Here is a 23857-nt window from a genome sequence, read left to right on the forward strand (position 1 = left end):
TGTGTTTTCTAGATTATGTTCAGACTGATGCTAGGCCAGCACTACACAATGAAGTTAAATTATTCTTACTTGTATGTCCATAGCTATACAAATGTACTTTCCCTAGAATCAGGAAACCCATATGTCATCTTTACACTTCACCAATGAGAACATCAGTATTATGTTTTACAAATGTGTTTTGATTACAGGAAGATATTGAAGAAATAGGTATCCATATTTAAGATATCTGGACTTCATGGGTAATTGGAATGAAAACACATGACTTAACATGTAGATGAATGTTGAAGGATTTTGTGAGTATCCTAATAGACAGAATAGTATATGACATACTTATTACATACAACTTTCAACCGATACAGAAAAACAGGACAACAATTTAAATGTTAAAAATTAATCCTTAAAGGAAATGAAATGTTTTTACCTGAATGTTACAATTCCTAAAACCATTTAGATAAAGGAGCTTTCGAATTTTCTGCTTATCTTATGGGAAAACTAATTATCCAATGCAAAGTACTTAAGATCACTTCAGATAATTAACTGCTGGTGTCTGTTGAGCATCAGTCAACACTGTTACACACAATTAGATGACAGACAGGAAGATTGTCATGGTCCCCAGAGGCTCACCCTTCCCTGTGGGAAGCAGCAAGCTCTTCACTCACATCCTGAAGTAGAAATAAGCAAGGTGTTTACTGTGATCACATAACTGTGAGCTGTGAGATCCCCTGGAGCCTGTGAGCACACTACATTTACCCAAGGCTGTTGATAAAGAACGTACAAAGAGACTGCCAAAGGCAGGCTTGCTGGGATCCATTCCTGCAAGTTATAGTACTGGATATTTGGAGTTTTATGGTTGTTACTGTTATAGTTGTTTTTGCTTGCCCCTAAACTAAATTTCTGCAATATCATTTTGGAACAAACAAAAATCTGTTTTTATAGGAAAAAATTAAAAGTCCCTTCTAAGAAAACAAATGTGCCCCAAATACACAAAAGTAGCAATAATTGTCATCATGTTGAGATTCTAAAGCATTTGTTCTAAAGAAGGTTGATAAGATTTATTCACACTTTCAAGTTCTGAACAACCTAAGAAATTATAAAATATAAATTCATTTCTGCAGGTTCAGTACATGTTTTAAAATTAACTGCAAGGTATGCAAGTCGTATACACTGCGGCAGGTTGTTAAGACACAACAGGCTCCACAGCTATTAAGGTCTCCGCAAAACAGATGTTATTTCAGTTTAAATTTAAATGAATAAGAAATTCAGGGAAATATAAGCCTAAGCTGCTCTATACAAGTATCCAAGTAGCATAGACACAGAACATTTTCACCACTGCCGGAAGTTTAGATCAGCTACTAAATCTGCACAGTTTTCATGTAAAATATTCCCATGGTTTTATGACTACTTAGAAATGCAAACTTTTATTCTTATAACCTAGAATATTTTGTTTGTCATATCATACTCATTTTTTACTGTGATTCTTAAATTTTTGTATTATATGTATGTGTGTGCACATGTGCATATATGCATGTGGGTACATGACTGTCTATGTGTCTGTGTGTAGATATATGTAAATGTGTGTATGTGTAAAAGCATGTACATGTGTGCTTTTGTGCTTGTGTGTGTATGTGTGTGTGTGTGATTGTGTCTGATTGTGGCTCAGAAGATAACTGTGAGTGAGTTCACTTTCTCTCATTCTATAGTAGGTCTATTAGTTTGGGTTCTCTAGAGTCACAGAACGTATGGATAGTCTTTATATAGTTAGGGAATTTGTCAATGACTTACAGTCTATAGTCCAACTCCCCAACAATGATTAGCAGCAACTGTGGATGGAAGTCCAAGGATCTAGCAGTTTCTCAGTCCCACAAAACAAGCAGGCAAGGTAGAGTGAGAGCCAATCTTCCTTCTTCCAATGTCCTTAATATCTCCAGCAGAGAGTATAGCCCAGATTAAAGGTGTGTGCATCCATTTATTTAATCCCAAATGATTGGAACTCGGAGATCTCCTTGTCTTAGCCACTATGCTTCAAGGTCTCCATGCCAAGATCCAGGTCATAGGTGAGCCTTCCAATTCTAGACTGTAGTTCATTCCAGATATAGTCAAGTTGACAACCAGGAATAACCACTACAGTAGGTTACAGTATGAAACTCAGTTTTTCAAACTTGTGGGGAATAACCCTTTATAAGCAAAGGCAGATCACCAGCCCTCACCTCTTGGCATTTACTAACGGCATCTGCATTTTGTTTCCTTACCATGTTATAAATTATAAGTGTTTTACTCCAGCCAACAGTAACTGACTAAGACTATTAGCATATGCTTTGAGAAACGCTGCTGAAGAGTCACTGCAATAAGACTCGTCTTTCAGAATGAAGTAACTTCAAAATGAAGTTCAATGGCTGGAAGGAAAATGTTTGAATTAATAAAGTGCTGGAGAGATGGTTCAGAGATTAAGAACCCTGGATTTTCTTCCAGAGGAAAGAAGCCTGAGTTTAGTTCAAAGCACCCACTTGGTAACTATCAATAATGCCAGTCCTAGGGCATCTGAAGCCCAAAACCAGCCTCTGAGGGTGCCAGGCATACACATGGTACAGAGAAAGTAGGAAAAAAAATACATAAATAGAATTAACTTGAAGTGTTTAAATTATTTAAATTGAAAACATTTATACAAACTATACTAATGCTTAATTAGACTAATACTTAGGAAAATTTCCAAGTTTTATTGAGATAAATGAAGCACTATGTCAGACACAAATTTAAGAAAATACTCAAAAAAGTTATTTTTAAAAAACTAAAGGTTATTTAATTATTTGATTAACATTCATTAATTATTTAATTTAATACTACATATTTCAAATGAATGTAAAAATACGCAAAAACAAAAGCAACACTCTCATTATACACCTCAATTTGTTTTCATCACTATTGCCTGATACACTGTCTTCCTTCCAAATCCATAACAAAAGAAAAAAACTAAAAATAAAATAAAGCACTCTAATGTGTCAGAGTCAGTCTCAAATGGCCTAAGAAGTCTCATAATATACAGGTATGTATATGTTGTTATTAAAATATGGAAGCTGTTAGTTTTTGTTTGCTTTGGAATTGCATTTATTTGTGTTAATTGTGCATACACATTGTGTACATCCACGTTCAATGGATCCCCGTGTGCAGCCTAGGGATCAAACTCAGATCATTAGGCTTTGTAGCTGTTTGTTTACAGCCCGAGCACTCTTGCCAGCATGCTGCTTGTGAGAGACCAGGAAAGCCCTGAGTGGATATGTAAAGAGCCAAGGAAGTCTTGAGTAAACATGGATTGTTGATGGGCACTTCCATGTCAATGGCCAGTTCCTAAGATGTATCAGAAGTCAGAAAAGCCTTGCGAGGATAAGGCACTGAAGTATGGCATAGTACAAAGGTCAACTGTGTGTGAAATTACTAATGTTTATGAATGATTGACCAGAATGAACAAATAGTAACAGGTGCAACTTCATCCTCTGACGCTGACAGCCTGAGACTGCTGGCTTACAGGGACCATCTATGAAGACAAGCTAACATCTCCCTGTGTACAATACAAAATAAACACACTGAGGTGGCAGGTTGCTGGGTAGTTGGTGCAGCTCCACCAGAGTACGCACAACTCACCTGACCCCTGATTTCCTTTTCAGATACATTATGAAATGTTAATATTTCAGTTTTGTGTGAGGGAACTGGTACATTACAACTTTCATACCAACTAAAAATATACTTTGTATAAATGCAAAATATATTAGAGACACATTAGGTTATACATAAGAATCAAAATATTTTACACATCACTCTACCTGTTAATTATATTTTACAAAACTGTAATAGAAAAATAGCATGCATATATATATATATATTATATATATATATATATATATATATATAATCATGACTCATGACAAAACATAAAAAAACAGTATCTGTCTATACATCCAGCCCTACAGAAGGCTATAGAAGAAAACCTTCAACCTGAAGAGGTTAACCACACCTGGGACCCAGGCACTAAGAACTTAAAACAAGGCCCTAAGAAGTTAAACAAGAAGAAAGGCCCAAGTGAGGATAATTAAATCCCACTTAGAAGGGGTAACAGAATAATCATGGAAGGCAGAGGAAGGAAGAACATGTATCAGAGAGAGGAAGGAGAGAAGAAAGGGGGCAGGATGAGGTATAGGTCAAGATAGGACAGAAGTCCAGGAGAATGAATGAAAATATGTATCTGCTGGGGGTGGGGTGTGATAACTTCTATAAAAGTCCCAGAGACCTAGAATGTGGTATGCTCCCAGGACTCAATATGGATGACTTTAGCTGAAATGCCCAGCAGTGGGGATATGGAGCCTCAAGAGACCACCCAGTGAAGGGATTGGTACATCACCCACTTATAAAATTTTTGACCCCAAATTGCTTCTATCTATAAGAAATTCAGAGGGGAAAAATGGATCAAAGTCTGAAGGAATGGGCAGTCTGTAACTGGCCCAACTCCTGATCTATCCCATCAAAGGGACACAACCCTGACTGATGCTATGCTGTGCTTGCAGACAGGAGTCTAGCATGGCTGTCCTCTGAGAGGCTCTACCAGCAGCAGATTGAGACAGATGCAGATATTCACATCCATCCAAGCATTGGTTGGAAGTCAGGGATCTCTATGGTAGAGCTAGGGGAAGAACTGAAGGAACTGAAGGAGATTGCAATCCCATAGAAAGACTAACAGTGTCAACTAAGCGGGAGCCCTGGGGGCTTCCAGAGACTGAACAACCAACAAAAGAGCATACACAGGCTGGCCGGAAAAGTCCCTGAGATAAATGTAGCTGAGAGTTGCCTTGTCTACACTTAGTGAAAGAGAATGTGCCTAAAGTCCTTGATGTTCTAGGGTGAGGGGATACCCTGTGGGACACCCACTTAGAGGTAAAGGGGGAGGGGAATGGGGTAAAGAACCCTAGGAGGGGGCTGAGGAGGGGCAACATTCCCGTTTGCAACATTAAAAATTATACTTGCTGTTCCTTTCTAAGAATCAAGGTTCTGGGGTCATGGGATGCTGGCTCATGGGATAGTCTAAAGGGAATGGGGTTGGGGCTGGTAGATGACTGACCTGATATGTAAATAAAAGACTAGACTTTTGGTCTGTAAGAGATGAACTATCCAGAGAGATTTTAGAATTCCATTAAAAAATTAAAATAAATAAATAAAAAACTGTTTTGGAATTGAGCAACCTGGAAAACTATCTCTAGCAGAACATAGGCCATCAGATTGTGTCTTAGTCAGGGTTTCTATTCCTGTATAAGTGTCATGAACAAGAAGCAAGTTGGGGAGGAAAGGGTTTATTGAGCTTATACTTCCACACTGCTGTTCATCACTAAAGGAAGTCAGGACTGGAACTAAAGCAGGACAGGAAGCAGGAGCTGATGTGGAGGGCATGGAGGGATGTTCCTTACTGCCTTGCTTCCCCCTAGCTTGCTCAGCCTGCTCCCACATAGAACCCAAGACTACTTGCCCAGAGATGGTACAACCCACAAGAGACCCTCCCCGCCCCCTTGATCACAAATTGAGAAAATGCCCCACAGCTAGATCTCATGGAGACACTTACCCAATTGAAGCTCCTTTCTCTGTGATAACTCCAGCCTGTGTCAAATTGACACACAAAACCAGCCAGTATAGATTGTAACCCTATGATTTGACTTTGAGTTATTTGTTTCACCAGTCTCAAACACCCATTCTTCAGAACCCATCTCCAAGCTGAGGCTGATCCTTTGCATTATTGCAATGGACATTTGCAAGCAAAGAAGTGTAGACAAAAGGATATAGTGTGAGACACACTGGGATGCACAACAGTTTCCAAAATGAGATTTGTTTTTCTTTCCTCTGTTGGAACAGAGTTTGCAAGGATAGGAGGAGATGTGAATGGATTTGGTTTGCATAATATGAAATTCACAAAGAACCAATAAAATAGTTAAAAAGAAAATTTCTTGGGTTAACTGTAACAAAGCAAGTGAAAAACATGCATGATAATAATTTTAGAGCACTAAACAAAGAAATTGAAGAAGATTTCAAAAGATGAAAAGAGCTCCATCCAGGGATTAGTAGAATAAATGTAGTAAAAATATCCATCTTACTGAAGTCTGTAGAGATTAAGTGCAACCCTCATCAGCATTTCATCACAATTCTTCACAGATCTTAAAACAACCATTTTTAGCTTCTTATAAAAACACAGAGGCCCAGAAGAACTAAAACAATGCTAGATTATCAAAGAAATTCTGCAAGTATCGCCAGCCCCAATCTTAAACTACACATTTACAGTTCTGTGGTGATTTGAATAGGTTTGGCCCCATAGAACCATGTGTTAAATGTTTGACCCATGGGGAGTGGCACTGTTATGAGGTATGACCTTGTGGGAAAAGGTGTGGCCTTACTGAAGGAAGTATATCACTGTGGAAATGGGCTTTAAGGTACTAGGCTCAAGTTCAACCAAGTTTTGAAGAAAGCCTCCTCCTGGCTGCTGGTGGAAGGGAGTCTCCTCCTGACTTCAGGTCAAGATATAGAACTCTCAGCTCCTTCTAGGGCAGCATGTCTGCCTGGATTCTGCCATGATTCGTGCCATGACAATAAAGAACTAAACTGAAACTATAAGCCAACCCAGTTAAATGGTGTCCTTTTTAAGAGTTACCTTAGTCATGTCTCTTCACAGCACTGAAACCCTAACAAAGTCCTATAGCAATAAAATCAGCATGGTATTGGTGCAGAAAGAGACACTGGATAGATGGACTAGAATTTAAGGTTAAAAAATAAATCCACATATTTGACTACCTGATTATTGATAAAGAAGCCATAAATACATAGTGGGGGAAGAGAGACAGCATTTTGAGCTGGTCAAACAAGATGGCTGCATGTAGAAGAATGCAAATAGATTCATATATATCATCCTTGCAATACTCAACAGCAAAGGGATTAAAGGCCTCAAAATAAGACTATCTGATGGAATAAAAAGGGCCCTGAATTCATATGCACAGGAAAATCTGAACACAATACCATTTGCCCATGGACTAAGATCACAACAATTAATAAATGGGACCTCGGAAAACAAAAATGCGTCTGCACATCAAAGGACAAGATCATTAGGCCAAAATGATAGCCTTCAAGTTTGGAAAAAGTGTTTTCCCAACTATGCATCTGAAAGAGGGCTAATATCCAAAATAGGTAGCTAAAAACCTGGACTTCAAGGAACAAATAACCCAAATTCAAAAGTGAAGTAATTCTCAAAAAAGAAAAACAAATAGCAGAGAAGCACTTAAAAAATATTCAACATCCCTATTCATCAGAGAAATGTAAATCCAAACTATTCTCAGAGCTTAATCCAGTCAGGATAACCATATCAATGGAAAAAAATTCAACTCCTGAAGGAGAAGTATGGAGCAGGGAAAACACTCACACATTGCTGATGGGAAGCAAACACCTACAGGTACTAAAGAAATCAAAGAACATAGAAATTAATCTACACCAAGCTTTATTAGTCTTGAGTGTGCACACACATGCACACACACACACACACACACACACACACACACACACAAAACTATGCTAAGAATATATTTCATCCCACCACAAAAATACCTGAGCAACCATGTTGATGCTGCTCTATTCATAATGTCTAGACACTGGAAATAACCTAGATGTCCCTCAGCAGATGAATAAATAATGAAAATATGGAATGCTTATACAATGGAATATTACTTGGTCTTGGAAAGAATAAATTACAGAAATTCACAGGTAAAGGCATACAACTAGAAAAAATTACTCTGAATGTGGCAACATAGACTTAGAAAAACAAATATGATGTGTATTTGCTAATATGTGGATCATATCTTGTAAGCTAAAGACAAGTAAACTACAATACCTAGAACCCCAGGTGAGGCGTAATGGAATAAGGGAATAGGCAGAGGAAGGGCAGATCTGCCTAGAAATGGGAAATGAAATAGAAAGCTATGGACAGATGACCTTTGGAAGAGAAGTTAAAATGTGAATTGGATCAGGAGGAAAGAGGAGGGAAAGAGTGGGAATGTAAGGAGTAATATCTAAAATTATAGGCCATTAGAGGGATTGTATGGAAGCTTAACACAGTGACACTTTCTAAATAATATACTTATATAAAAACCATTGAAACAAAATATAGGGAAATAGAACCCCACATTAGACTCCTCTCTTCATCAAATGAAGCTTCAATACCAGAAATGGATTACATCTAATTGAGTTATTGGCCAATGGGGTCCCATGATAACTTTCAAATAACCCAGGCTCTTGCAAGCATTATAGATTGCTTTCCACTAACTGATAGCAAGGCCCAATTATGGACAATAACCCTACTCCACTCATTGAACATGGAAAAATCGAGCTTATAACTACATAGAACCTTCAACATTATCCACTAGTGCTCCTGGTATCAGAAAATACTCTGCATACTATTAAAGGACCAATGTAAACACAAGCCCAGCTATAAACCCTTCTATCTATAATGGTGCCCTGTCTGGAAGATATGCTATAGCATCTGTGGCTCAAATCTTGTGGGAATAACCAAACAAAATCTGATATACTTTAGGGCCCATTCTATTAGATGGAACCCATTCATGTTGCTGCTTGGGTGATGAAGGAACTGATCCTAGATAGTCCATGGACCTAGGGGGAAACCAAAGATGACTTTTCTTTTCCTTTCTTTTCTTTTCCTTTCTTTTCTTTTCTTTTCTTTTCTTTTCTTTTCTTTTCTTTTCTTTTCTTTTTATTAGATATATTCTTTATTTACATTTCAAGTGATTTCCCCTTTCCTGGCCCCCACCAAAAGTTCCATAAGCCATTTCCCCTACCCCTGTTCCCCAATCAACCCCCTCCCGCTTTCCTGTCCTGGTATTCCCTACACTGCTGCATGGAGCCTTTCCAGGACCAGGGGCCTTTCCTCCCTTGATTTCCAGCAAGGCCAGCCTATGACTCTGGAGCCATGAGTAACACCATGTGTACTATCTGGTTGATGTTTTTGTCCCTGGGAGCTCTAGGAGTACTGGGTGGCTTCTATGGTGCTACAAACCCCTTCAGCTCCTTGGTCCCATTGGGGACCCTGTGATCAGTTGAATGGCTGGCTGAGTATATCCCTCTAGAGGGATAGTGTATTTGTCCTGCACTAGCAGAGCCTCCCAGGTGACGGCTTCATCCAGCTCCAGTCAGCAAGTACTTGTGGGCATCGATAATAGTGTCTGGGTTTTGTAACTGTACATGGCATTGATCACTAGGTGGGGTAGTCTCGGGATGGTCTTTCCTTCAGACTCTGCTCCTGCACTGTTGGTGGGATTGCAAGCTGGTACAACCATTCTGGAAAACAGTCTGGCAGTTGCTCAGAAAACTGGGCATGATACTACTGGAGGACCCTGTTATACCACTCTTGGGCATATACCCAGGGGATTCCTCAGCATGTAATAAGGACATATGCTCCAGTATGTTCATAGCATCCCTATTTATAATACCCAGAAGCTGGAAAGAACCCAGATGTCCCTCAATGAAAGAATGGGTACAGAAAATGTGGTATATATACACAATGGAACACTACTCAGCTATTAAAAACAATGAATTCATGAAATTCTTAGGCAAAATGGGTGGAACTGGAAAGTATTATCTAAGTGAGGTAACCCAATCACAAAAGAACACACATGGTATTCATTCACTGATAAGTGGATATTAGCCCAGAAGCTTGGAATTGCCAGGACACAATTCACATATCAAAAGATGCCCAAGAAGAAGGACAAACAAAGTATGGCTACTCTGGTCCTTCTTATAAGGTGGAACAAATACCCACAGAAGGGGACACAGAGACAACGTGTGGAACAAAGATGACTTTTCAATTAAAAAATAATGTAGCAGTAAAATGACTTCTAATGACATTTTGTTATACTCACAGACCATTGTTTTGCTCAGTCATTATCAGAGAAGCTTTCTCCTGCAGTAACACATACAGAGAACTATAGCCAAACAATATACAGAGTATGACACCGTGACCACTCTGTCCTAAAAGGATGTCTCCATCAAGTGCTACCTCCACCCCCAGGGTTAGGGAAACCTGAAGAAGAGGAGGAAAGAGAATAAATAAGTCAGAAGGGAGAGTAGGTACCAAAGAAAACAGCCTAAATACTTCAGGACCAGCATGATAATTCTCAGAGAGTGAAATAGCATGGAGAGGCCCTGCATAGCGTCCGTAGCACATGGATCCTAGAGTTGAAAGAAGTAGACACATGCCCCCATCCCTAAACCAGAAATTGTTTCCAATTGTTAAGGACTTGCAAATGGGTAATTCGTTTTCACAAAGGGAGTATCACCAGGAAACCAAATAAGTCTTCTTCTCCTCCTTCTCTTCCTCCTCCTTTTTTTTTTTTTTGTTATGAGACTACTGATGACTTTTTAAAAGATTATTTATATATTTACATCCCAAATATCCCCCCATCAGGTCTGCCCTCCCAAGATTGCTCCCTCATCCTAACTCCCTTTTGCCATTAAGTGGGGGCCCCATGCAGGGTATCCCTCCACCCTAGTGCACATGTCTCTACAGGATTAGGTGCATTCTCTCCCACTGAGGCCAGACAAGGCAGCCACCTGCAGAAAATGTGTCAGGGTCTCTGACTAGCACAAGTGTGCACTTTGGTTGATAGCACAATCTCTGGAAGCTCCAAGATTGTTGACACTGTTGGTCTCACTGTGACATTGCCATCACCTTTGGGACCCTCAGTCTTTCCCCTAATTCTTCCAAAGGGGTCCCCAACCTCTGTCCAATGTTTGGCTGTTGCTATCTGCATCTCTTTCAGTCAGCTACTTGGTAGAGCCTCTCAGAAGTCAGTCTTGCTAGGATCCTGTCTGTAAGCAAAACATATCATCACCAACAGTGTAAGGGATTGGTGCTTGCCCATGGGATGGGTATCAATTCAAATTGGTCCCTCGTTGGCCATCCCTTTATTCTCTGTTCTGTCTTTGTCCCTGCATTTCTTTTAGACAGGGGTCAAAAAGTTTTGTAGGTGAGTTGATGTCCCCAGGCCTCCACTGGGGGTTCTGTCTGACTATTGGAGGTAATCTCTTCAAGTTCCATATTCCCACTGTTGAGAATTTTTGGATCTTGAGAATTCCAGCCACATTGACTCTTGGGAGCCTCTCCCATCCCAGGTCTCAAGGAGTTCCTGGAGATTTCCACATTCCCCAACCCCAGCAATTCTATTTCCATTCATTCTCCTGGCCCTCTGGTCCTCTCGTCTGTGTGTCCCCATACCTCATCCTGTCCCCATATTCCCCTCTTTCTCACCTCTCCCACCCAAGTCCCTTCCCTCTGCTGGCCATCACTATTTGATTCCCCCTTCTCAGAGGGATCCAATCATCCTCACTTGGGCCTGCCTTCTTATTTGCCTTCCTTGGCTCTGTGGACTGTATCATGTGTATTTTCTACTTTTCAATTAATATCCGCTTATCAGTACGTATATTCCATGAATGTCCTTTTGGGTCTGGGTTACCTCACTCAGGATAATATTTTCTGGTGAAATCCATTTACCTGCAAAATTCAGGATGTCCTTGTTTTTAATAGTTGAATGGTATTCCATTGTGTAAATGAGCTACATTTTCTGTATCTATTCTTCCATTGAAGGACAGAGTTGCTTCCATTTTCTGGGAGTTCCCAGGCGTTTAGGATAGTTGAAACTGATGTTCTTCCTGTGGCACTGCCTCAGGAACCAATAGATTGATTTGCATAGTGGATGTACAAGTTTACTATCCCACCAGCAATGGAGGAGTGTTCCTCTTTCTCCACATCCTTGACAGCAAGTGATGTCATTTGAGATTTTGATTTTACCCATTCTGATTGGTGTAATATGGAATCTTGGGGTTGTTTTGATTTGCATTTTCCTGATGACTAAGAATGTTAAACATTTGTTTAAGTGCTTCATGGCCATTTGAGATTCCGCTCTTGAGAATTCTCTGTTTAGCTCTGTACCCCATTTTTTTTAATTGGGTTATTTGTTTTTTGGACTCTAACTTCTGAAATTCTTTATATTTTGGATATTATGCCTTGGTAGGATGTAGGGTTAGTGAAGATCTTCTATCAATATGTAGGCTGATGTTTTGGCCTACTGACAGTGTCCTTTGCCTTATAGAAACTTTTCAGTTGAATAAGGTTCCATTTTTTGATTGTTGATCTTAATGCATAAGCCATTGGTGTTCTGTTCACAAATTTGTTTCCTATGCCAATGCTTTCAAGGCTTTTTCCCACACTCTCTTTCATTAAATTCATTCATTCATTTGATTACTGTATCCATTTTTATGTCCTCGATTTTCTTGAACTTGAGCTTTATGCAAGATAAATATATATCTATTTTCATTCTTCTACATGCAGATATCCAGTTACATCAGCACCATTTGTGGAAGATACTTTCATTTTTTTTATTGTATGGTTTGGGCTTCTAGTCAAAAATCAAGTGTCCATGGGTCTGTGTGTTTATTTCTAGTTCTTCCATTTGATTCCACTAACCAACCTGTCTGTCTCTGTACCAAAACCATACAGTTTTTATCACTATTTCTCTGTAGTACAGCTTGAAGTCAGGGATGGTGATTCCTCCCAAAGTTCTTTTATTGTTCAAGATTGTTTTGTCTAGCCTCGGTATTTTGGTTTTCCATATGATAGTAAAGATTGCTCTATCAAGGTCTATAAAAAATTGTGTTGGAATTCTGATGGGAATTGCATTGAATCTGTAGATTGATTTTGGTAAAATGGCCATTTTCACTATATTAATCCTACATATCTATGAGCATGGGAGATTTTTCCATCTTGTAATCATATCTTCTTCAATTTCTTTCTTCAGGGACTTGAACTTCTTGTCATAGAAATCTTCCACTTGCTTGATTAGTGTTACACTAAATATTTTATATTATTTGTGGCCATTGTAAAGGGTTTTGTTTCACTTATTTCTTTCTTAGCACATTTATCATTTGCATAAAGGAGAGCTACTGATTTCTCTGAGTTAATTTTATAATTCAGCCACTTTACTAAAGGTGTTTATTAGCTGTAAGAGTTCTCTGGTAGACTAAATAGTGATAACTTGATTTCTTCCTTTCCAATTTGTATCACCTTGATCTCCTTTTTTTTTTTGTCTAATTGCTCTAGCTAGAATTTTAAGTACTATATTGAATAGCTAGGGAGAAAGTGGGCAGCCTTGTCTTGTCCCTAATTTTAGGGAGATTGTTTCAAGTTTCCCTCAACTTAAATTTATGTTGGTTGTTGGCTTGCTGTATATTGCTTTCATTATTTTTAGGTATGTTTCTTGAATCCCTGATCTCTCCAATACTTTTAACATGAAAGGGGTGTTAAATATTGACAAAGGTTTTTACAGCAGCTAGTAAGATAATCAGGTGATTTTTTTTCTGAGTTTGTTTATATAGTGGATTGTGTTGATGGGTTGTCATATATTGAACCATCTCTGCATCCCTGGGATGATGCCTACTCAATTATGGTGAATGATGCTTTTGATGTGTTTTCGGATTCAGTTTGCAAAAAACTTAAGTGGATTTTCCTTGGTGTCCATAAGGGAAATTTTGTTATCACATGCTCTTTTATAATCTAAGCAATTTATAGCATGTAGTCCACATTTGAAACACCTAATTATGTGAATTATATCTGCTAATTCAGGAACTCTGTGGATATTGCTTGTTTCTCTGTATTTAAATCTAATCATTTTGAAAATTGACATCCCTTGGTTAATATAGATTCAGTTCCAGCCCACATTTTCAAAATATCCCTCACTTTATCGTAAGGAGTTTTTAAAGATTTAATCATTACCTCAGAATTGGATGAACCTTGTTTGGGTAGCAGTCTACTGCCATTTGCCACCCTTAGGAATTTTCTTATGGAATTAAATTCATATTATTTAAAGGATAACATAAGAAGAATTTTTCTTATGGCTACAGATTGATGCATTTTTTTCTGAGTGGAAGGAAGATAATGTCTATCAGCATTTTTTTCACTAAAAAAAACAAAAAGCCCAATTTTAATATATTTAAGTAAGAAGGCTCTTTGTAAAATATCACTTAATACCTGGCAGCTTCTATGGTTAACATGTAGATGAATGTTGAAGGATTTTGTGACCATCCTTCAGTTCCTCTATCCCCGCTGCCTGATCCCTTCTCTCTCTCCCTTTCCTTCTTCCATTTATCACTTTCATTACTCCTCTCTTACTCTCTTTTATCTTTCTTTCTAATTATATGTCTCTAGCTTTTCCTTCATGTGTGGGGACCATCATGGTTTCAAGGACACTGAAGCAGTTCTGGACATTAAGTCTAGACACTATCATGTGAAAGAAATATATATATTCCCATACAAGGTAGAAAACTTTTCTCGAAGTCCCTATAAACTCTCATATCTCATTGGTTGAACACACTTACCCTACCTGAGAATCCTGGCAAAGGGGACTATGGAGCCTACACTTGCCCCATCCTATAACAAAGCAAGACTTCTAATGAAGTGACTGGAAAAACAATCCAGCCACAAAGCCTTTGCCCTACTATTTGTCCTGCATATAAAATATGTAGGGGCAAAGATGGAACAGAAGCATCATCAAAGAGGCTTCATCTAGCAACTAGAAGAAACAGATGCAGATCCATAGCCAAACATTAGGCAGAGCTTGGGGAATCCTTCAGAAAAGGTGGAGGAAGGACTGTAGGAGCTAGAGGGGTCAAGAAGATCACAGGATGTGGAGAAAGAGGAACACTCCTTCACTGCTGGTGGGGCTGTAAGATGGTACAACCACTATGGAAATTAGTCTGGTGGTTCCTAAGAAAACGGGACATGACACTTCCGGAGGACCCTGCTTTACCTCTCCTGGGCATATACCCAAAGGATTCCCCAGCATGCAATAAGGACACATGCTCCACTATGTTCATAGCAACCTTATTTATAATAGCCAGAAGCTGGAAAGAACCCATATATCCCTCAGTGGAGGAATAGATACAGAAAATGTGGTATATATACACAATGGAGTACTATTCAGCAATTAAAAACAATGAATTCATGAATTTTTTTAGGCAAATGGATGGAACTTGAAAATATCATCCTAAGCGAGGTAACACAATCACAAAAGAATACACATGGAATGCACAAAAGAATACACATGGAATCCACACATTGATAAGTGGATATTAATTAGCCCTGAAGCTCTGAATACTGAAGATACAATTAGCATATCAAATGATTCCCATGAAGAAGGAAGAAGAGGGCCCTAATCCTGGAAAGGCTTGATCCAGCATTGTAGGGAAGTATGAGGACAGAGAAAAGGGAGGGGGAAAGATAGGAGAATGGATGGAGAGAAGAGGACTTATGGGACATATTGGGGGGGGGGGGACTGGGAGAGGGGAAAGCTTTTAGAATGTAAACAAAGAATATAGAAAAAAAAGAACATCACAGGAAACCTACAGAATCAACTAAGCTGGGCCCATAGGGACTCACAGAGATTGAAGCACCAAATAGGTAACGTGTTAAATACATTAAAAAGGAAAGTATCTCAATATTCTATAAAAAAAATAAAGAATAATAAATAATAATTATTATAAATTGAAGAAGATATGATCACAAGATGGAAAATTCTACCATGCTCAAAGATTTGTAGGATTAATATAGTAAAAATGGCCATTTTACCAAAATAATAAAGCACAGAGGCTGTCTCAAGCAAAAGTATGTTTTCAATTGTATTTTAAGTTGAGCTGGCTAGTTTCCTACACACCTTTAATTTGTTGAACGAATGTAAAGAAAATCAGGAACTCAGACATGGATATATGGTAGCTGCTGTTATAAAATAATGTGTTCATTGCTTCAAGCAAAAAAACAGTATATTTGATAGTGATAAAATTTGAACCTATGAGAGGGTGGAGGAGAAGAGGAAACAGGCAGGCTGCAGGCAGGAGGTCTTCAACACAGTGGGTGCTGACAGCATCTAGCTTCCTCAGATCTTCATAGTGGGAACACAGAGCAGTGGGAAGTGCTCAGCTCTGGAAAGCCTAGTGGGGAGGGACCTTCTTCCCAGAGGGACTGGTGTGGTCACCCAGAGACCTCGCATTCTGCAGCTGGTCCATATTTCACCAGAAGATAAAAGAAAAACAACAGGAGAAGAAAATGTCCCTGCTACATGGGAAAACTCAAGACACCTTTCTAAAGGAGTTGAAGCAAAGGAACTAGGTAAATTTCTTCACTGAAAAATCAAGATTTACACAAATTTTGATGAAATTATACAAGAAAATGAAAATTCTTCAAGAAACCAAAAGAACTTCAGGAAATAATAAGGGAGTAAGCCAGGAGCCAAACCATCTCAAGGTTTTCTCACACAACATTCTCAACTTGACACTTGTGGATGTAATGGGAATGACCAAAGGACCTGTGGGTGATCAGCCCAAGGATATTCAGGATATTGAGCTTCAAATCAGAGAACAATTCTTTAGTTCATTAGTAATCCCAATGCCATTATCCTTACTGTCACTGCTGCAAATACAGATATAGCAACATCAGAAGCACTCAAGATTTCCAGAGAGGTAGATACAGAGTGGTGAAGAACTCTAGCTATAATCACTAAAACTTGATTTCATGTATGCAGGTACAAATGCCATGGATGTATTGATAGGAAGGGTTATTCCAATCAAGCTTGGAATCATTGGTGTAGCAGGAGCCAACTCGATATTAACAATAAGAAAAGTATAACTGATTCAATCCACGATGAGTACACTTTTCTTCAAAAGAAGTACCCATATCTGGCCAACAGAAATGGAACAAAATATCTTGCTAGGACCCTAAATACGTTACTTATGCATCATATCAGAGATTGTTTACCGGAGTTGAAAACAAGAACAAATGTCTTAGCTGCTCAGTATCAGTCTCTTCTAAATAGCTATGGAGAACTTGTGAATGATAAGTGATACCTTACTCCAGCTTATCACCAAATTTTCCACAGAGTATTTTAACACTATTGAAAGAACCACAAAGTACATCCAAACTTCTGAGCTATGTGTGGTGCTAGGATTTGTTATATTTTCCATGAGACTTTTGGATGAACCTTAGAATCTATTGATCTGTTAGGTGGTCTTAACACTATTGATATCTTGACTGCTATCAGACATGCTACTGGCCACCATCCTGCTTTATTTGTGCCTGAAGTCTCATTTGAGTTACTGGTCAAACATCAGATTAAATGCATCTAGAAGAGCCCAGCCTGCAGTGTGTGAAACTTGTCCATGAGGAGATGCAGAGGATCATTCAGCATTGTAGCAATTAGAGCACACAGGAATTATTACAGTTCCCTAAACTTCATGATGCCATAGTTGAAGTAGAGACTTGTCTTCTTCATAAAAGGTTGCCTGTGACAAATGAAATGGTACACCTAACTTAGTTGCAATCGTTAGTGTATATCAACACAAAACACCCTGACTTTGATGATGCCTGTGGGCTAATGAACAATAATATAGAGGAACAAAGAATAAACAGGCTAGCAAGAGAATTACCTTCAGCTGTATCAGGAGACAAGTTAATTCAGGACAGCAGAAGAGAAACTAAAAATGTCTCATCTTCAGGTAGTAGGATTGGAGATGGTGGTCAGCACCCAAAAACAGGCAACTGAAGAGGAATTCTGAAAACCTCAAAAATTGAAGAATTACTTGCTGAAAAAAAAAATCAAAACCAATTCCAATTATGTCAGCAAGTCCACAAAAAGGCCATGCTGTCAATTTGCTAGATGTGCCAGTTCCTGTTGTGTGAAAACTGTCTGCCCAAGAACAGTAAGATTGTGAGGTTATTGAAAGACTCATCAAATCATATTTTCTAATTGTCAGAAAGAATATTCAAGACAGCATCCCAAAGGCAGTAATGCATTTTTAGTTAATCATGTGAAAGAAAGTCTTCAGAGTGAATTAGTAGGGCAGCTGTATTCATCCTTATTAGATGACCTGACTGAATCTGAGAATATGGCAAAGCAAAGAGAAGAAGCAGCTGATACGCTGAAGGCATTACAAGGAGCCAGTCAAATTATTGCTGAAATACGAGATACTGGTGAACAGAACCGTTTAATATCCCCACTTCGCTTACTTGGACCTGCTAGCTACTGCCTTCCTGAGTAGAAGTTTATTTATTAACTTTTGTGTATTGCAATGTATGAATTTGCTATTGTGAAGACTGACTGTAACCTGAAAAGTATATTATTCATTGCAAAACAAATCACATCTTTAATTCACATTTTTCAAGTTTCCTATGATATATATCAAGTCTGTCCATTTCAGTCAAACTTATAAGTACAATTGATATTCAAGTTGTACAAAGCAGTTTGCCTGTGCATATGATGACTTATGTAAGCTTTTTTTTAGTCTCAAAACTGCAACTGTAGTCCTCAAAAAGGAAGCTGCAGGTAATTTCATGACAATAATGCATAGGCTATTTATAAAGACCGACCTGACTTTAAAAGACAGAGCCTGGCAGGCTCCTCACATAATCCATGTATCCATCTATCCTTCATTTTTATAGTCTTAAAAAACAAACAAAATTCTATAACTTTTGCAGTTTAAAAAAAAGGAAAGAAATATAAGATATGAAAGACTCATCAAGATGTAGGTACAAGCTGTGTAATTAATGGCTCTGAGTCTACACTGCTCTGGTGTATGAGAAATTAAAATATACTTTGATTCAAACTAATCCTGAAAACATGAATTGACTTCCTGCATTAAAAACAACTATTGGGAACTTTCTTAGGAACAATAGCTAGTCCTGTTAGTCTCTAAACAATCCAGTGATAACCTAAATTTCTCTTTATTTACAAATAGAGCAATTGCAAACCAGATAAGCCCTTAAAGTGAGGCACTTAAATTGGGCTCTAAGACTCACAGTTTAGTGGTACCTAAAATTCCTCTCTGTATCCACTGGTAATAGCTACTTTAGTTCTATAACAACAGAATACATTAGACTAGTGATATGAAGACACTAGTGGACCTTTATTTAAAAAAAAAAATGCCTGGACATACGCATACACAAAAAAAGCTCATGAACTATATTGAGGGTTTAAGGGTGATGTTTACAGCCTATTTTGTGAAAACTGCTTGTGCAACTCATCTTGTAAACTAAGCATTAAAAAATGTTCTCACCTAGCTGGGAGCGGAGGGGGGGGAGGGGAGGATGGTGCATGCCTTTAATCCCAGCACTTGGGAGGCAGAGGTAGGTGGAGCCCCATGAGTTCAAGGCCAGGCTTATTCCAAGACAACCAGAACTACAATGAGAACTCCCGTCTTGAACCGCCCCCCCCAAAAAAATTGAAACCTAAGTAGAAATATTTGATATCTCTAGTTGTCTCTGACCAAATGATACATTTGTGTTATAAATACTAAAATTCTTTTCAGGTTATGGTCAGGCATCTTATGAAATATTATTAGCAAGGAAAACAAGAACATGTTAGCTTCAGTTTATAATGCCCACTAGCAATCTCAAAAGCATAAAGGCAGCCTGATGCAGTACCAGCTTGCCAGTGAGTACACCCTGCCTAAATGTGTTAGCATACTTTAAAAAAATAGCCTGTTATCCAATTATTAGGTATCCATGATTTAATTTTTAAGAGAGATAACCACCACTGTAGCTTTTTTGAATTTGTGAAGGAAAAAATGCACCTTCATCCAACATTTCAAATAGATTTTAAATGAAGATGTTAGCTTTAAAAACATGCTATGACAATGTACTTGTTAGTACCACACACTTTGTACAAAGAAAAACAAGCAAGAAACATGGGAAAGGGGGAAGTTTCCTTTGTGTGCTTTTACACTAAGTTCTGTTCTGATACATGGGGATAATTTCTGGCAATTTATGAGACCACTGAATGGTCTATTTAAATAAAAACACTAGTGTGAAATGGCCAAATAAATATAATTTGAGCCTTTATGAAAAAAATCAGAATTTTAGAAACCTTTTATTTGCCTATCTTAGGTGCTTTTAAACTTGAACATTTTCCAGAGGAGATCAATGTGGCATTTACAGATCATATTAACAAGTATGATCTTGTTAATGTTTCAGAATAAGGTGTGTTAACAATTTTGTAGATCTGCCTAACTCAGTACATTGCTACTTCCCTGTGATAAGTAATATATTATTATCAAAGCAGGAGAAATATCACTGTGTTTTGATAAAATAGCATAAGAAATGTTCAGAGACAAGGCTTCAAATCCCATGCTGTCTCAAATGCCAAAAAGAATATATTTGTTTAATGTGGCTAAAACACCCAAAGAAGGATTTCTATAATTTAGTATGTGCTATTTGAATGTAACTTTATTTTCAACCATACAGCCCATTTCTTGTGAGTTTAAATTTAAAACAAACTTACACAAAAACAAAACCTGAAAGTAAACAATATGATAATATATATTAGATTGATGAATATAAGCAACCCAGATGTCATGAGTTGTACTTTGTCTCACAGTACTGCCTACATTCCCAGAGATCTGTTGGCACAAGGGACAACCAGGAGAATCTTCTCCCCTCAAAATCCACTTGCTTCTAGGTTGCCCTGAGGCATGCCCAGCACTACTATGCTGTGTCCTGTCCCCTGAGCTCCACCTTCTGCCCTAATACTCTGTTTGCACTCCCAGAGGGCCACTGGCACCAGAGATGACAAGCTCCACTGGTATCAGAACAGCCAGGTTGGATCCAGCCCCAGACTCCTTGCCCACAAGTTCTCTGTGAAAAACAGCCAGAAGCTTCAAACTCTGCCCACTTCCCTGCACTCTATTTTTTTGGCCTACAAATTTGCCAGCATTCCCTGAGACTTGCAGGCACTACAGTCAATCAGTTAAAAGCCCTCCCTTCCCCAATCACCGGCCTACCAATCCCCCCTAACCACACCAAAAACCTGAAAATATCACCCAGTCCCTACAAAACATTTTCTGGCCCACAACTCTGCCTCCATTCCTGGATGCATGCCAATCCCTGGGACAACCAGAAGACTAAAGACCAGCATGAGAGCACAATCAACAAGAGCCTGAACAACATGGTACGGCTAGAGCCTCGCTCTCCTAGATAGCCTCAAACAGCTGCAGCAGAAGGAAATGACCTTAAATCCAATCTTCTGAAGATGATAGAGGCCTTTGAAAATTAAATGAATAAATCACTTAAATAAATCAGGAAAATACAATTAAACAGATAAAGGACGCTAAGAAAACTGCTCAAGACCTAAAAGTAGAAATAGAAGCAATAAAGAAAATTATGAACTGACAGAATCCTGGAGATGGGAAACCTAGATAAGATAACAAAAACTACTGGCTCAAGCATCGCCATCAACATGCAAGAGATGGAAGAGAATCTCAAGTACAGAACATTCTATTAAAGATACTATAGATTGTTGTATCTATATCAATCAAAGAAAATGTCGAATCTAAAAAGTTCCTGACACAAAACATATAGGAAATATAGGACACTATAAAATGACCAAACCTAAGAATAATAGGAATAGAGGAAGATTCATAGCTCCAAGGACCAGAAAATATTTCAAGAAAATAATAGAAGAAAATTTCTACAACATAAAGAATAGATGCATATTAGCTTATAAGAAACATACAGCGCACCAAATAGATTGGATGCAAAGAAAATCCTCCTGCCACATAATAATTAAAAAACTCACTTGAAAGGACAAAGGAAGAATATTAAAAGTTGTATCCATAGTCTCTACTGAGAAGTCTGGTGTAATCCTGTTGGTCTACCTTTGTATGTTACTTGAAAATTGAAGGAGAAACAATAAAGAAATCACAAAGGAAGACAACTCTGGACATAGAAAACCTAGGAAAGAAATCAGGAATCATAGATGAAAGCATCAATAACCCAAGACAAAAGAAAGAAGAGAGAATATCAGGTGCAGAAGATACCATAGAAAGCAATGGCACAACAGTCAAAGAAAATATAAAATGCAAAAATCTAACCCAAAACATCAAGGAAATCCAAGACATAAAGAGAAGACCAAACCTAAGGGTTATAAGTATAGAAGAGAGTGAAGATTTCCAGCTTAAATTGCCAGTAAATATCTTCAACAAAATTACAGAGGAAAACTTCCCTAACCTAAAAAAGATGCCCATGAACATAAAAGAAGCCTACAGAACTCCAAATAGATTGACCAGAAAAGAATTCCTCCTGTCACATAATAATCAAAACACCAAATGCACTAAACAAAGAAAGATTTTTTTCAAAGCAGTAAGGAGAAAAGGTCAAGTAACATACAAAGGTAGACCAACAGGATTACACCAGACTTCTCAGCAGAGACTATGAAAGCTAGAAGATTCTTGGCAGAGATCATACAGACCCTAAGAGAACAAAAATGAAAGACCAGACTACTATACCCAGCAAAACTCTCAATAACCATACATGGAGAAACCAAGATATTTCATGAGAAAAATGAATTTACACAATATCTTACCACAAATCCAGCCCTAGAAAGGATAATAGATGGAAAATTCCAACATGAGGAAGGAAACTACACCCAAAAAAGAAAGTAATATTCTTTCAACAAATTCAAAAGAAGATAACCACACAAACATAAAAATAACATCAAAAATAACAGGAAGCAACAATCACTATACCTTAATATCATTTAACATCAGTGGACTCAATTTCCCAATAAAAAGACAGAGACTAAGAGACAGGATACATAAACAGTGCCCAGCATTTTCCTGCATTCAGGAAACATACCTCAGTGTCAAAGACTACCTCAGAGTAAAGGGTTGGAAAACATTTTTCCAAGCAAACAGTCCCAGGAAACAAGTTGGAGTAGCCAATCTAATATTGGATAAAATTGACTTTCAACCAAAAGACATTGGAAAAAAAAAAGACAAGGAAGGACACTTCTTACTAGTAAAGGAAAAATATACCAAGAAGAACTCTCAATTTTGAACATCTATGCTGCAAATGCAAGGGCACCCTCATTTGTAAAAGAAACTTTACTAAAGCTCAAAGCACACATTTCACCTCACACAATAATTGTGGGTGACTTCAACACCCCACTCTCATCAATGGGCAGATCAAGGAAGCACAAACTAAACAGAGAAACAGTGAAACTAACAGTTTGGACCAAATGGATTTAACAGATATCTATAGAACATTTCACCCTAAATCAAAAGAATATACCTTCTTCTCATGGTACCTTCTCCAAAATTGATCATATAATAAGTCACAAAACGGACCTCAGCAGATATAAGAAGATTGAAATAATTCCATTCCACCTATCAAATAACTACAGATTAAGGCTAGTCTTCAATAGCAACAAAGACAACAGAACGCCCACATACACATGGAAGCTGAACAATGCTTTATTCAATAACAACTTTGTCAAAGAAGAAATAAGGAAAGAAATCAAAGACTTTTTTAGAATTTAATGAAAATGAAGGCACAACATACCCAAACATATATGACACAATGAAAGCAGTGTTAAGAGGAGAACTCATAGCTCTAAGTGCCTTCAAAAAAAGAAACTGGAGAGAACATACACTAGCAGCTTGATGGCAGACCTGAAAGCTCTAGAACAAAAAGAAGCTAATACACCGAAGAAGTGTAGACCGCAGGAAATAATCAAACTCAGAGATGAAAACAACCAAGTAGAAACAAAAAGAACTATATAAAGAATCAACAAAACTAGGAGCTGGTTCTTTGAGAAAATCAAGAAAATAAATAAACATTTAGCCAGGCTAACCAGAAGGTACAGAGAAAGTATCCAAATTAACAAAATCAGAAATGAAAAGGGAGAAATGACAACAGAAACTGAGGAAATTCAAAAGATCATCTTCCTACTACAAAAGC

At 38.1% G+C, this 23857-nt stretch overlaps 1 pseudogene; it reads left to right on the forward strand.

Annotated features, from left to right (window-relative positions):
* The window catches only part of LOC127687930 (dynamin-1-like protein), a 34304-nt pseudogene extending 16139 nt beyond the window's left edge, over window positions 1-18165 (forward strand).
* The last annotated feature ends 5692 nt before the right edge of the window (window positions 18166-23857 follow it).

The sequence above is a fragment of the Apodemus sylvaticus genome, chromosome 6 (genome assembly GCF_947179515.1).
Source record: "Apodemus sylvaticus chromosome 6, mApoSyl1.1, whole genome shotgun sequence".
NCBI classification, from domain to species: Eukaryota; Metazoa; Chordata; class Mammalia; order Rodentia; family Muridae; genus Apodemus; species Apodemus sylvaticus.